This window comes from Rhinopithecus bieti, unplaced genomic scaffold (assembly GCF_001698545.2).
Source record: "Rhinopithecus bieti isolate Rb0 unplaced genomic scaffold, ASM169854v2 scaffold_20362, whole genome shotgun sequence".
Lineage (NCBI taxonomy): Eukaryota > Metazoa > Chordata > Mammalia > Primates > Cercopithecidae > Rhinopithecus > Rhinopithecus bieti.
Window position 1 is genome coordinate 497,679 of NW_016810160.1, and position 14,253 is coordinate 511,931.

Consider the following 14,253-nt stretch of genomic DNA (forward strand, 5'->3'; position numbering starts at 1 on the left):
GATGAGCATTTTTTCATGTGTCTGTTGGCTGTATGAATGTCTTCTTTTGAGAAATGTCTGTTCATATCCTTTGCCCACTTTTAGGCATGGGCAAGGACTTCACGTCTAAAACACCAAAAGCAACAGCAGCAAAAGCCAAAATTGACAAATGGGATCTAATTAAACTAAAGAGCTTCTGCACAGCAAAAGAAACTACCATCAGAGTGAACAGGCCACCTACAGAATGGGAGAAAATTTTTGCAATCTACTCATCTGACAAAGGGCTAATATCCAGAACCTACAAAGAACTCAAACAAATATACAAGAAAAAAACAAACAACCCCAGCCTGATATTATTAACCCTTATTTTAATTCATTCCTGTGAGTCAGGATCAGTTGGGACAGTTTCGTGAGGGATGAATGATTTCCAACATTATGAAACAGAGAGTGCTTTGCTCCATTTATCTTCTTAGAAAACTACATTTTAATCACTCGATTTTATTTTGAAGACAAACTAGATTCATATTTATAGAAGACAGAAGAATAAGCATTTTTCCACACATCATAGATTTTACCGTCATATTCTCAGAAAGGTCTTACAAAACAAATGGCCATGCTGTTTGATTATTGCCAGAAATAGTAGCTTCAGTATAACTCTTCTAAAACCAAAGCCATCGTTTATGAAGGTATCTCCAAATATCCGATAAGCCTATAACTAAAGCTAAACCACCAACTAAAGTATTAATGAAGAAATGTAAAACGAGATTCTTCAATGAGTGAGAAAAATTCTCCAAGTGTTAGCCTCATTATCAAGAGTCTACATCAACAAAATTCCTGTCCTCAGTTCCCTACACTGAAGGTAAATCTGTATTTGGGTAAATGATGCAGCTATAAGTCCCCAGAAATAACGTCATGATAAAGTCCCACCTGAGCATGAGGGGGACCCCATTCTTACATTGTTTAAAAATGGAAGATTTTGTCTTTGCACCTTTCCCTGCTGTTTTTTGGCCCCCAGGGGAAGGTTCCATGGTCCTTCACATTGCACAACCCTACTTTTGTTATGGTTCATCATCTCCTAGTTCCACTAGAAAGAAAGGATGAATGGCCCAGAAGTGGAATATGTCCATTTAAATACAGTTTACTTTCAGTCAATAGTCATTTATTAAGCACTCACCGTGCCATGAGGAATGAGCAAATAAAAAAGAAATGACCCAACCCTTCAGGAGCTCTCAGAGTCTAGAAAAGAGGAAAGGCAGACACGAAGTCAAAAACTGTGGCACAGATGTGATCAATAATATAACGGAAGTAGGAAAAACAAAAAGCGTAATCAAAGAAAATGGGAGTAACTCCAACTCGACATTGTCTTGGAGTAGATGGGGTGCTAAGACAGGAATTCAATAGCAGAAGATGGATGAAGTAGTTATTCCAGGCAGAGAGAATGATTTGAGCTGACAGAACATGGAATTTGAATCAAGAACAGTGAGTAGTAGCCCAGAGTATGCACTGCAGTGTGGTGGAGGATAAAGATGCAAAGGTAGAGGAGAGTGTGGAGGGCTTTGAATTCCGGACTCAGCAGTTTGTGTGTCATTCTGCATGATAGCAACTTTTTATAATTTAGGCCTCCGCTAAATTTTTGTAAATGTTCTGCATAAACTTAAAACTAGTATATATTCTCTAATTCTTGGGCACATATCCAATATATGTTCATTAAATCAAACTTCTTCATTGCATTAAGTTTTTTCATTGTGTTTTGTCTGTTTGACCTTTACATAATCGAAAGAAGTTGAAATCCCTCCGCGATTATGGATTTATACATTTTTCATTAGTACCATACTAGTTCTGTTTCATTTAAATAGTTATTTGAGGCCAGACACCATGGCTCACGCCTATAATCCCAACAATTTGGGAAGCTGAGGTGGGAGGATCACTTGAGCCCAGAATTTTGAGACCAGCCTGGTAACATGGTGAAACCCCATCTCTACAAAAAGTACAAAAATTAGCAGGGCTTGGTGGTGTGTGCCTGTGGTCCCCAGCTACTCAGGAGGCTGAGGCAGGAAGATAGCTGAGCCTCAAGAGGTAGAGGCTGCAGTGAGCCGAGATCAGGCCACTGCACTCCAGCCTGAGCAACAGAACAGGATCCTGGCTCAAAATAAATAAATAAAAGTAAATAAAATAAAACTATTTGATTAGGTATATACAAGTTTATAATTGTGTCTTTCTGGTGAATTAAACATTTCATCATCACAAGTTGACTCACAATAATGCTTCTTGTCCTAGAGCCTATTCTGATCAGCACTACTACAGTCACTAGAATTTTTTGATGTTGTTCATTAGTTTTCATCTTTTAATAGTGATTTAGTGTATCAATGATATTCCTGGACCTGTTTCTTCTACCTTTTTCTTTTCCACTTCTATTTGTCCTGCATTTTCTATGCTTTGATTTTCTCCTTCCAAACCTTTTCTTTTCTTTCTTTCTTTTTTTTTTTTTTTTTGTTTTGTTTTGTTTTGTTTTTTGATTGAGATGTTTTTTGGTCAGTTTTCTTATTCCATCTTTTTCCCTTGACTGTTTCAGAAGTTATATTCTCTATTTCTAATTTTTTATGGTTATCCTTAAAGTTTTTCACTGGGTAAGTAACAGTCAAAAAATGATATATTGACTCCCCTCTAGAAGGATAGAAGGACCCTAGAACATTAACCTTCAAGTAATTCCTGAATCCTTTCCACGTTTTAGTTTTCTAGTATTTTAATTCTGTCCTTTTCTTTATTCTCATCAACTCATTATTAATAGCATCATTGTCATTATTATCATTTATGCAGGCAGTTGTTTTTTTTAATTCACCTGTAATTTTAACAATTTATTTGTTCATAATTCCTTTTTGCATTTCAGACCTTCCTTAGGGATTGTTTTCCTTCTTCCTAAAAATTGCATTTAAAAGTCCATTTAATGAATGCTTGTTGGTGGTAAACGCTCTCAGTTTTGTTTATTTGAAAACATCTTTATATTACCTTTGTTCCTTTTTGTTAATGTTGATATTTTGTATAAGACAGAAATTTTCATCCTTTTCACCCTTATTCTTCAAAGATAGATTAAATACGCATTTTAAAAATACCGTTTTCACTGAATTGGGTTTCCACTGTTGTTCCACTGTTGTTGTTGAGTAGTCTGCCATTGTCATTTATTTCTAAGAAGTCTGAATTTTTTTTTTTTTTTTTTTTTTTTTTTTTTTTTTAAAAAGTTTTATTTTTTTTTTTTTTTTTTTTTTTTTTTTTTTTTTTTTTGCTGATTTTAAGATCTTCTCTTTGTCTTTGTTTAGTATTATTATTACAATTTGTTCATGGTATATTTATTTATCCTCCCCAGTGTACACTGTTTTCTCTATTGGTAAAGTCATAGTTAGCGCTGGTTCTGAAAAATTCTCAGCCATCTCTTTAAATATTGTCTTGTTCATTCTCTCTATTCTCTTCTTTCAAAATTCCAGTTAGACCAATGTTAATTCTCATTCTACCCTCCCTATCGTTTAACCTCTCTTTTATAATTCCTGTGTACTTTTGTAAATTCCCATTTACTTTTTCTATCTATGCTGAATTCTGATTAATGTCTTCAGAACTACCTTCTGGTTCATTAATCATTTCTCAGCTATTTAACCCATTCACTAAGATATGTATTTCAACAATTATACTTTTTATTTATAGATTACTTCATTTTTTTAAACCTGCCTAGTTTTATTTTTAAATTACGCCTTTCATTTCCTTAGATGTTTTCTACATGATTATATGTTATATCAACCCCTCCCTTGACTAAATGTGCAACCTTAGGCAATTGACTTTATTTCTCTGCTCCTCTGTTTCCTCATCTGTAAAATAGGAATAATTATTGTACCTCCTTCATAGAGATATAAGATTAAATGAGTTCCTGTGTTTGTACCAGACAATGTCTTCTCAGGAAACAGAAACCAGTCTGGCTCTTTCGATCAGAGAGTGAAGTATACACAGGGAAGTCAGTTACAAAATTAGAAGTGGAGGAGCAAAAAAGGGGAAGATCATGTGACCCAGAGATCAAGAACTACAGAAAGCTGCTACTGCACCTGCAGGAGCCAAGGCTCCTCTGAGCTTCCACAGAGCCATGCAGCCACTCCAGCAGCCCCTGGTCATCTACTGGCCACTGTACCTTTAGGAACCCTGCTCGTCTCAGTCCCATGCCTTTAACTCCACACTGTGAGAAGGCCACTTAACTGTGACTGCCACTGCTCCTGCCCATTTTGCATGTGCTGCCAGAGGCACTGCCAAGAACAGAATAGCTGCCTCTTCCTTTCCACCTTTTAATCTGGTGCAAATAAAGAGGGCACCAGTAGGAGGGTGAGTGGGGAGCTGAGTCGGTATCTGGCACAATGTGCAAAATTCTTACAACAGAACCTAGCACACAGTAAGTACTAGATGCATGTTTGCTATTGTGGCAGTTTTATTCCATATTCAGTAATTCTAACAGTTGAAGCCTTAGAGCACCCCAACTGGTGGTTATTGTTTCTGTTTACTCTCATTCATGTCACTCATGAATTTGTTTGTTGCTCTGTGTGTTTGGTGACCTTTGACTGTGAGCTTGTACATGGTTGATCTTAGTCTGTGGGAGTTGTACTCTATGGCTAAACTGGGGAACTTGCCTCCAGAGAGGATTTGTGTCTGCTTCGGGTGGAAAGGCAAGGAAATGCCAACAACCTGAAACCACTTTAATATGCTTCAAAGGCCCCAGATTGAGGCAGGCCCCTGGGTTCAGCACCCCCTCTTATCACTGGCACATAATTAAAGAGGCCCATTGATTGTAATGCTGACATAAGTGTTTTCCCTCAGAGAGGAAGACTGCCTTTGATGTGTGTTTACCTGCTGCTCAACACCTCTCCTGCTGAAACCCACTTGGAGTGGGTAGGGAGAGGGGACAGAAAAGGAATTTAGAAGATCTCCTTTCCTTGCTATTCATCCAGAAACGTATTTCAAAATGTGTTTTACCTAAACCTTATTCGTTTTGAGTCAGGAAGACCCTGCAGTGTCTACACTCAACCATGCTGCCAAAAGCAGTCATCTGTATTTTATGCAATAGACAAGGGAGGAACCATTAACCAATGGGGGCCAGGGGATGATGGGACTCAATCTCAGTTTTAGATAGAAAACCAGCAATAAAGCAATCTGATTTTTTTTTTTTTAAGACGGAGTCTCACTCTATCGCCCAGGCTGGAGTACAGTGTTGCAACCCCAGCTCACTGAAACCCCCACCTCCTGGGCATAAGCAATTCTTCCACCTCATCCTCCCAAGTAGCTGGGACTACAAGCACACACCACCACACCTAGCTAATTTATTCCCTTTTTTTATTATTATTATTTTTTTATTTTTGGTAGAGACGGGATTTCACCATGTTGCCCAGGCTGATCTCAAACTTCTGAGATCAAGCAATCTGCTCACCTTGGCCTCCCAAAGTGCTGGCATTACAGGCATGAGCCACTGCGCCCCGCCAAGCAATCTGATTCTTAAGTTAGTTTTCTATGTCTTTTAAAATAAGAGTACAAGAATCACCATCCCCAGAAAGGTATGTGAATGGCAATAACATTCAGATTTTCCAGAAAAGTCCAAATTTCAAGTATTTAACCTTATGGTTCTCACATATGTATTTGTCAGAACTCTAATCCTAATTTGAGCTTGAGCAGATACAATTACTGTAAATATGGTCTTCATCAAAAATGTAAAACACTGGCATTCTGGCTTATTAATCAATTCCTTGTGAATCTGAGTATTGTTACTTAGACCACAAAGAATTGGATCCCTGACAGTTCAGTAGAAACAAGCACTACTTACGCAGGTAATGCCACAGGCAAGCATTTGAACAGTGGTGTTCCCACCAAGGGCAGACACACCCCTGGCAGCAAGCCAGGCTCATTAACAGCAACCCAGAGACTTGCTGAGGTCCTTCTAAGAATCTGCTTTCATGAGTCACGCTCCATGGGCACACCCCAAATTTCTGTTTGTTTTGGAAAACTCAGTTACCCTTTACAAAGAATAACTCCTATAAATGATAATGAGAATAATTAAAGCTAGGTGTGCAAAAACAATTAACTTAGTACTGATACTATCAGCAGATGTTGCCAACTAATAAATCTGTCAGTAGGCAAGTGAAGAAATGTGGCATGCTTTCAAACATGAATATAAAACATTTAAGGAAGAAAACCTGATAGGCATAACTGCGCCCAATTGTTTTGGTTGCATTTCAAATACCCTGGTCGCACTGCTGCGTATGTTTGACATGACAGGCAGCACCAGGAAGGAAAGGCTTGGAAGGAGGAGGGTACAGCCCCAGGATGGGCAGTTGGAGTGAACTGGGAGACAAAGGCAGGATTTATTTCAGAGGCAGGGCCCACAGAACACTCATGGATAGGTGGGAATGTGAGGGAACAGGCAGAAATCCAAGAAAAGGACTTAGATTTTTTTATTTAAGCATTTGGGTAACTGGAAGAACATTTGGTAAGAACCGAGGGACTGGGGGAGGAACGGGAATATCAAGAGTTCTGTGTAGGACATGTTAAGTTGAAGGTGCTTACAGGACAGCCAGATTGTGTCAGGTGTGCAGTCAAAGATATGAGTTTGGAGCAGTACATCCTAAGCCACCTCCTGCACCAACACGGAACTTCTGGGCCACTACTTGAGCTCTCCCAAATACTTTCCAAGTGTCATTATGTTAATAACCTATGAGCTTGAACACCAGATTCAAACCCCACTCCTTGGCTTTTAAAGACCATTTCAAGGACTTGGCACTCCGGGGAGTCAACTAAAGATGCCTGGTCCTACCACCAACCTCCACCCCACTTGTTTGTTTGTTTGTTTTGAGACAGAGTCTCGCTCTGTCACCCAGGCTGGAGTGCAGTGGTGCCATCTCGGCTCACTGCAAGCTCCGCCTCCCAGATTCACGCCATTCTCCTGCCCCAGCCTCCCTAGTAGCTGGACTACAGGCGCCCGCCACCACACTTGGCTAAATTTGTGTGTGTGTGTGTGTGTGTTTTTTTAGTAGAGACGGGGTTTCACCATGTTAGCCAGGACGTTCTCGATCTCCTGACCTTGTGATCCACGCGTCTCAGCCCCGCAAAGTGCTAGGATTACAGGCATGAGCCACCATGCCCAGCCCCTCCACCCCATTTTTTATAGAAAATATTTCTACCTGTCCTAAGGCAGGGTCCTGCCCCACTCCCAGGCCCCTTTAGATCCCCAGTATTCCTCCTCCCTGAACCAAAACCCTCATCATCTTCCAGCATGGGTGGGGCCTCCATTCTTGCTTCTGCTCCCCTGAACTTCACTCCCAACTTGACCTGAGCCTCCTCTTAAGTACCAGTCACTGCTTTGTTTCTGGAATGAGAGAAAAAGACAGAGTGAGAGAGACAATCCAGAACTCTTGCTCACTCACAGCTGGGCTGGGCATCTGGGAGGATGGCTGTGTCCATGGGAACCCGGGAAAAGCCACACCCTTGGCACCCTGGTCGCCCACCTGTCTCCCTGGCAGACTCCCCACTGCTCTCTTGCACCCTCTACCAGGGCTAACCGGCCTGCTCACTCTCCCCAGCATGTCTTCCCACACCCACTCTCTTTAATTATTACATTCCCTTCCCATAAACTGCCCTTCTCTCCCAATCACCACATGTTCACTTCCCACCCAGCTGTCAAAGTCTGGCTCAACCTCATTCTTGAAAAGGAAAAAACAAACAAACAAACAAACAAAAAGCCTATGATGGATTAAGAATACACTTCATTCCAGGAACATGCTTATCTCCTCTAACTCTCACAACAACTACAGCAGGTAGGTGTTATCACACCCTACTCTCGGGTGAGAAAACAGGCTCAACAAGTGCAGGAGGACACAGCAAGTCAGTGACAAAACTGAAATTCAAGCCCAAGCCTGTTGGCACCAATGTCTGTACCCCTGATCGCTACATCATTTACCACCAAATCCAGTGGCCTCAGCCCTGGCTGCACACTGGGATCGCCTGGAGCCCAGACCACGTCTCAGACCAGTCATACAGAATCTCTTGGATTGGGATCCTCCACAGTACATTTTAAGAGTCCCCAGGTGAGTCCACTGTGGACCCAGACTTGAGAACCACTACCCTATACCATCTCCTTCTTCGTCTCTTCTCAGGCATCTCTTGCTCCCTCTGAACTCCAATACCACTTTGTTCAATCATCCAGTCACTCATTCATTGAGTCAGTCAGTCAGGAGCTACTCACTGGTCCCCTGCCAGGTCCCAGTCACGACATGGAGCTCTGGGGACCCATGCCTCCTGCTCTCATGGAGCTTGCTCTGCAGCAGAGGAAGCAGTCAGTGAGATGTAGCAAATGTGAAATATGCACAGATAGGAAAAGCAAAACTTTAAAACTTTTAGGACAAAATACACAAGAAATCTTTGCAGCTTTGGGACAGGAAGGAACAACATTCCTTACACATGACACCAAAGGAATAAACCATAAATAAAAAGCTGATCAATTTGACCTCATTTAAACGTTAAGATTTTCATTGAGAGACACCATTAAAATTAAAATACATGCAACAAACTGGGATACAATATTTACAACACTTATGTCTCACAAAGGATTAGTTTTCAGAATATATAAAGCACTCCCGGCCAGGTGCAGCAGCTCACACTGGAATCCCAGCACTTTGGGAGGCCAGTAGATCACATGAGGTCAGGAGTTGGAGACCAGCCTGGCCAACATGGCAAAACCCCATCTCTTCTAAAAATACAAAAATTAGCCAAGCATGGTGGCAGGTGCCTGTAATCCCAGCTACTCAGGAAGCTGAGGAAGGAGAATCACTTGAGCCCAGAAAACAGAAGATGCAGTGAGCCGAGATCATGTCACTGTAAGCCTCACTGACAGAGTAAGACTCTGTCAAAACAACAAAAACAAAAACTCATACAAATACATAAGAAAAAAAAAACCCAGCAGGAAAAAATATGTACATTTCATAAAAGAATAAATACTTTCTCTCAGTTTTCTAACCTAGATTTTTTCAGAGTAAATACAAATGGCTAGGAAACATTTTTTAAATGCTCAATCTCATTAAAAATTATAGAAGTGAAAATTAAGCCACAATAAGGTACTATTTTATACCAAATAGAGTGTCAACACTTTACAAGTCTGACCTCACCAAGTGTTACCAGAAGTGTGCACTGATGTGGCTGCTGAGATATTGATGGTGGGTGTGTAAATCCATACTACAAACAATTGCAATAAAATGTAATAAATATACAATAGGTGGAGCAGGAAGTGACCTATAACCATATAGCAGGTGGGGCAGGAAAAAGCCTATGAAAGCTGATATCTAAGGGATAAGGTCCAGTTACCCAGCTGAAGGGAGGGAGGGTGTTCCAGGTAGAGGAAGGATAAGCATGACATATTCAAGGCCAGTGAAAGCAGCATGCAACAGCCAAGTCAGGAGAACCTGAAATTGTGTCAAAGAGCTTGGATGCAAAGAGCCATGGGAGACTATTGGGGGTTTTAAGCAGGGACATAACATTTATTCATGCATGCAGTAAAAGGTCACTGGCACCTGCCATGGGCCAGGGCTCGGGCTCTACATGATTATATCTGTTTTAGAAATATCACTCTGGCTGTGAGATGAACAGGTGGGAGGGTCACACAACTTGAAGCAGAGAGACTGTTGAGAAGCTAAGCTGTTTTTGTGTGGACTGTGACAATCACAGAGGCAGAGGATATAAATGCACAGAGACACAAGGCATGTGGGAGGCAGAAGGAATCAAATATGATGAGTGATCAGATGTGGGGTTAGAGTGGTGAGTGAGAAGACAGACTCAAGGTGACACGCCCAGATATCTGGGTGGATGGTAAGACATTCACGGACTAGGAATCGAGGAGGAGGGTGGAGAATGGACAATATATGCAGTTTGGAAGGGGCAGACAAAAGAAGATTGTACAGGAGACTGAGAGAGGAATAGACAAAGGAATCCCAGTGCAGTATTACAGAAACTGGGGTGGAAGGGGGTTGTAGTTCAAGAAGGAAAGAAAATTGTCAAATAGTATGAAATGCTGCAGAGAAAGTCATGGATTTTTTTTAAGCTGAGAATTATTCATTGACTATGGAAATAAGAATAACTTTTATGAAAGTTTTGATTAAGTAGTAGGAAGAAGCTGATGAGTGGGAGGAGAAGGAAGTGAAGGCACTCTTTCAAGAGAAACAAAGCAGAAGGTGAGGAGAACACTAATGAAGGAGGTACTGCCTTCACCATTTTGTTTTGCTTTAGATAAGCAAGACTTGAGTGGATCTGGTGAGGAGAAACAAGTAGAGAACAAAGTTAAAGGAGAGACAGAAAGAGATAGAGACAGGGACAGACAGAGAGACAGAGACAGAGCACAAAAAAGCAAGGTCCCTGAGAACACAGGCTTTCTGTTTAAACCCCAGCCAGATGTATTGCAATTCAATTCCAGCACTAACCACCCAGAGTTAGTGTAGACTCTACAAGTTAAAGAGCATAGTCCCCAACAATACTGCTCCTACTTCAGATGCCAGGTACATTTCAGGGGTCCCCAAGCCACTCACATTTTTTGAATGACTGCCATAAGCTCAAAAATTCCCACAGTTCTCTCAGATTCAATAACTGGGTATAACAACTCAGAACTCAGGAAAATGTTATCATTATTATTACAATTTTATTATATAGGATACAGATCAGAAGGACTAGGCCAAATGAGGCACATAGAGAGAGGACTAGTAAAAAACACAGAGCTTCTGTGTCCTCCCTTCAAGGAATCAGGATGCACCACCCCCAGCACATCAAGAGCTCGCCAACCAGGAAGTTCCTCTGAGCTCCAATGTCCAGAGATTTTGGGGGGGGATTCATTACATAGGTATGATTAATTAAATCACTGGCCATGTACTTGAACTCAATCTCCAGGGTCCCTCTCCTCCCTAGAGGTCTGGAGGGTTGGCTAATATCATGTGGCTCAAAGCCCCAACTCTAATTACCTGCTTGGTCTTTTCAGGGACCAGACCCCATCCTGAAGCTATCTGCAGGCCCTGCCGTGAGTTAGCTCATTAACATAACAAAGACACTTCTATTACTCAGAAAATTGCAACAGTTTTAGAAGCTCCATGTCAGGAACCTGGAACATAGATCAGACAAATTATTTTCTTTTTTTTTTTTTGGAGACAGGGTCTTGCTGTGTTGCCTAGGCTGAAGTGCAGCGACAGATCACAGCTCAATGCAGCTTTCAACTTCCCAGGCTCATGTGACCCTTCCACCTCAACCTTCCAAGTATCTGGGACCACAGATAATGGAATTATCTCGATTTTTAAACTTTTTATTTTTTTTGGTAGGGATGGGATCGCCCTGTGTTGCCAAGGTTGGTCTCAAACTTCTGGGTTCAAGCAGTCATTCTGCCTTGGCCTCTGTGATGGTTAATACTGAGTGTCAACTTGAGTGAATTGAAGGATACAAAGTATTGTTTTTGGGTGTGTCTGTGAGGGTGTCGCCAAAGGAGATTAATATTTGAGTCAGTGGATTGGGAAAGACCCACCCTCAATCCAGATGAGCACAATCTAATCAGCTGCCAGTGAGGCCAGAATAAAAGGAGGCAGAAGAACATGGAAACACTAGACTGGCTTAGTCTTCCAGCCTACATCTTTCTCCCATGCTGGATGCTTCCTGCCCTCGAACATCAGACTCCAAGTTCTTCAGCTTTTGGACTCTTGGACCTTCAACCACAGATTGAAGACTGCACTGTTGGCTTCCCTACTTTTGAGGTTTTGTGACTCAGACTGGCTTCCTTGCTCCTCAGCTTGCAGACGGCCTATTGTGCGACTTTACCTTGTGATCATGTGAGTCCATATTCCTTAATAAACTCATATATATATGTGTGTGTGTGTGTATATGTATAACTATGTATTTGTATATGTATATCTATGTGTGTATATATATGTATATATATCAGGATTCTCAAGAGGGATAGAACCAACAGGATATATATATATATATATATATATATATATATATATATATATGATAGAACCAATAGGATATATGTGTGTGTGTATATATATATATATATATATATACAACCAATATATCCTATTGGTTCTATCCCTGTTGAGAATCCTGACTAATACAGCCTCCCAAAATGCTGAGATTACAGGAGTGAGCCACAGCCACCATGCCCAGCCCCAAATTCGTAATTATACAACAATGGGTCCAGAGATCAGGGCCTGGGTAGGATGCAGCAATAAAACAACATATGGTGGATGGGGACACATGTTGGAAGTGTGGCAGGACATGGCTGAGGGAGCTCATAGGATGGTGTCTATTTTCATGGCTGAGTGTGAGGAACAGTGTACGGTCAAGATTTTAGGTCAGTGGTGAGTTTTTGAAATTGTTGCTGTAAACCCCAAAAATCCGACCCAGGTCTCAGTTAATTTAGAAAGTTTATTTTGCCAAGGTTGAGGACACCCACCCATGACAGAGCATCAGGAGGTCCTGACCACATGTGCCCAAGGTGGTCAGAGCACAGCTTGGTTTTATATATTTTAGGGAGACATGAGTTATCAATCAATATATGTAAGATGTAGACTGGTTCTGCCTAGAAAGGCAGGACAACTTGAAGCAGGGAGGGGGCTTCCAGGTCACAGGTAGGTGAGAGACAAACAGTTGCATTCTTTGAGTTTCTGATTAGCCTTTCCAAAGGAGGCAATCAGATGTGCATTTATCTCAGTGAGCAGAGGGATGACTTTGAATAGAAAGGCAGGTTTGCCCTAAGAAGTTCCAAGCTTGACTTTCCCAGTTTAGTGATTTGGAGGCCCCAAGATTTTTTATTTTCCTTTCACATTTCCCCCCTTTTCTTTTAAAATATTTTAGAGAAAGCATTTTAGAAGAAAATAAGTCTCTGGTCATCTGATTGCTCAAGGCTAGGATGGTTTATTCCTAGACAGGTAGGTTCTGAGTTATTAGGAAAGTTCATTTTTAGCAGGTTGTGAAGTTTCATGTCCTATGAAGAGAAAATAGGGGGAGGAAGGGAGAAAACAACAACAAACAAAAGAACAATCTGTAAAATTGATATAGGCCACATTCCTCTGAAGTCTATATATCAGTAGGCAGATATGAAAGTGGCTTATGTATGTAAATAGGTTGCCATTATTTTCTTCTGAAGATTAACTTGTCTAGCTTCAGTTTGCAGGGCTTTACAAAAGCACAGCTTAGTTTTCAGTGACTCCAAATTAGGAAAAGTGGAGGTGGAAAAGAAGAAAAAAATTGAAAACATTATTTTGAAGACTTATAGCCAAGAAAAATTAGAATTCAGTCCAAACTGTAAAAAATAATAAAAATTGAAAAACATTAGGCAAGACTAGAATCTACCAACAAGTGTACTACAGTTTTTTGAAATATATTTTTTCTCTCCCCAGTTTCCCATTTTTACTAGACAAATCATGGTAAGACTGATTTGCTTTATTATACTTGACCTGTTTATTTGTATACAGTGCAGCAAGAATAAACATTTTTCATGGACTTTTAAATTGGCTTCAATGTAACTTTTTCCATAGAAGGAATCTCAGGTAAGATTTTTGTAAATCTGAGCCCAGCCATGGATTTGTACCATCAAAATACCTATAAGTTGGGTGAATTCCTCTCCTCTTGAGGTTCCAGGATAAACTTTGGACTCCTGGGCCTGTCAGAGTGACAGTCTTTAATTACCACAGATCAGGAACCCTGTACAGGGACTGGGTAGATAAGGTATGAAGCCAGTTTTCCCAAGGGGCTTTTATTGGCTCCATAAGTCAAGTTTGATTCCTTAAAGTAAAGACAGCATTCCAGTCAAAGCCTTGGTAAAATAACCAGTTTGCCCAACTGTGTTCTGTTACAAATGAAAACAGATTATTATTGTACTTATGTAAATAACTATATTGCCATAAGTTAAGAATACTCACAAACTGTTTCCAAATTCTAGAGAAATCAGATAGAGAGAAACAAATATGCTCCAAATTGTGTTCACAGGAGTATACTTAATTGTTGAAAGCTGTCAATAGCTCAAAAGAAAAATTTCCTTGGCTCTGAAAAACAAAACAAAAGATCATCAACATTTTAAGAAAAAAAGTCAAAAAGATTACTTCAGCATTCTGTTAGTTCCATCCATGAAGTTACTTCCTGTTCTGCTTGATATTTTTCAGCACTCCATGAATCCTGAAAGTTTTTCCTCTATTCTGATGTCACAGTTTCCAAAGTTATCAGAAGCCTGCATTC

The 14,253-nt window shown here is 40.6% G+C and overlaps 1 long non-coding RNA gene across 1 annotated transcript in view; it reads right to left on the bottom strand.

The window, feature by feature from the left end:
• Window positions 1-13,962, bottom strand: part of LOC108541810 (uncharacterized) — a 26,292-nt gene extending 12,330 nt beyond the window's left edge. The window contains exon 1 of the long non-coding RNA XR_001889070.1: window positions 13,941-13,962. This is a non-coding gene — a long non-coding RNA (uncharacterized LOC108541810). The remainder of the gene's footprint in view (window positions 1-13,940) is intronic.
• Window positions 13,963-14,253: the final 291 nt, after the last annotated feature.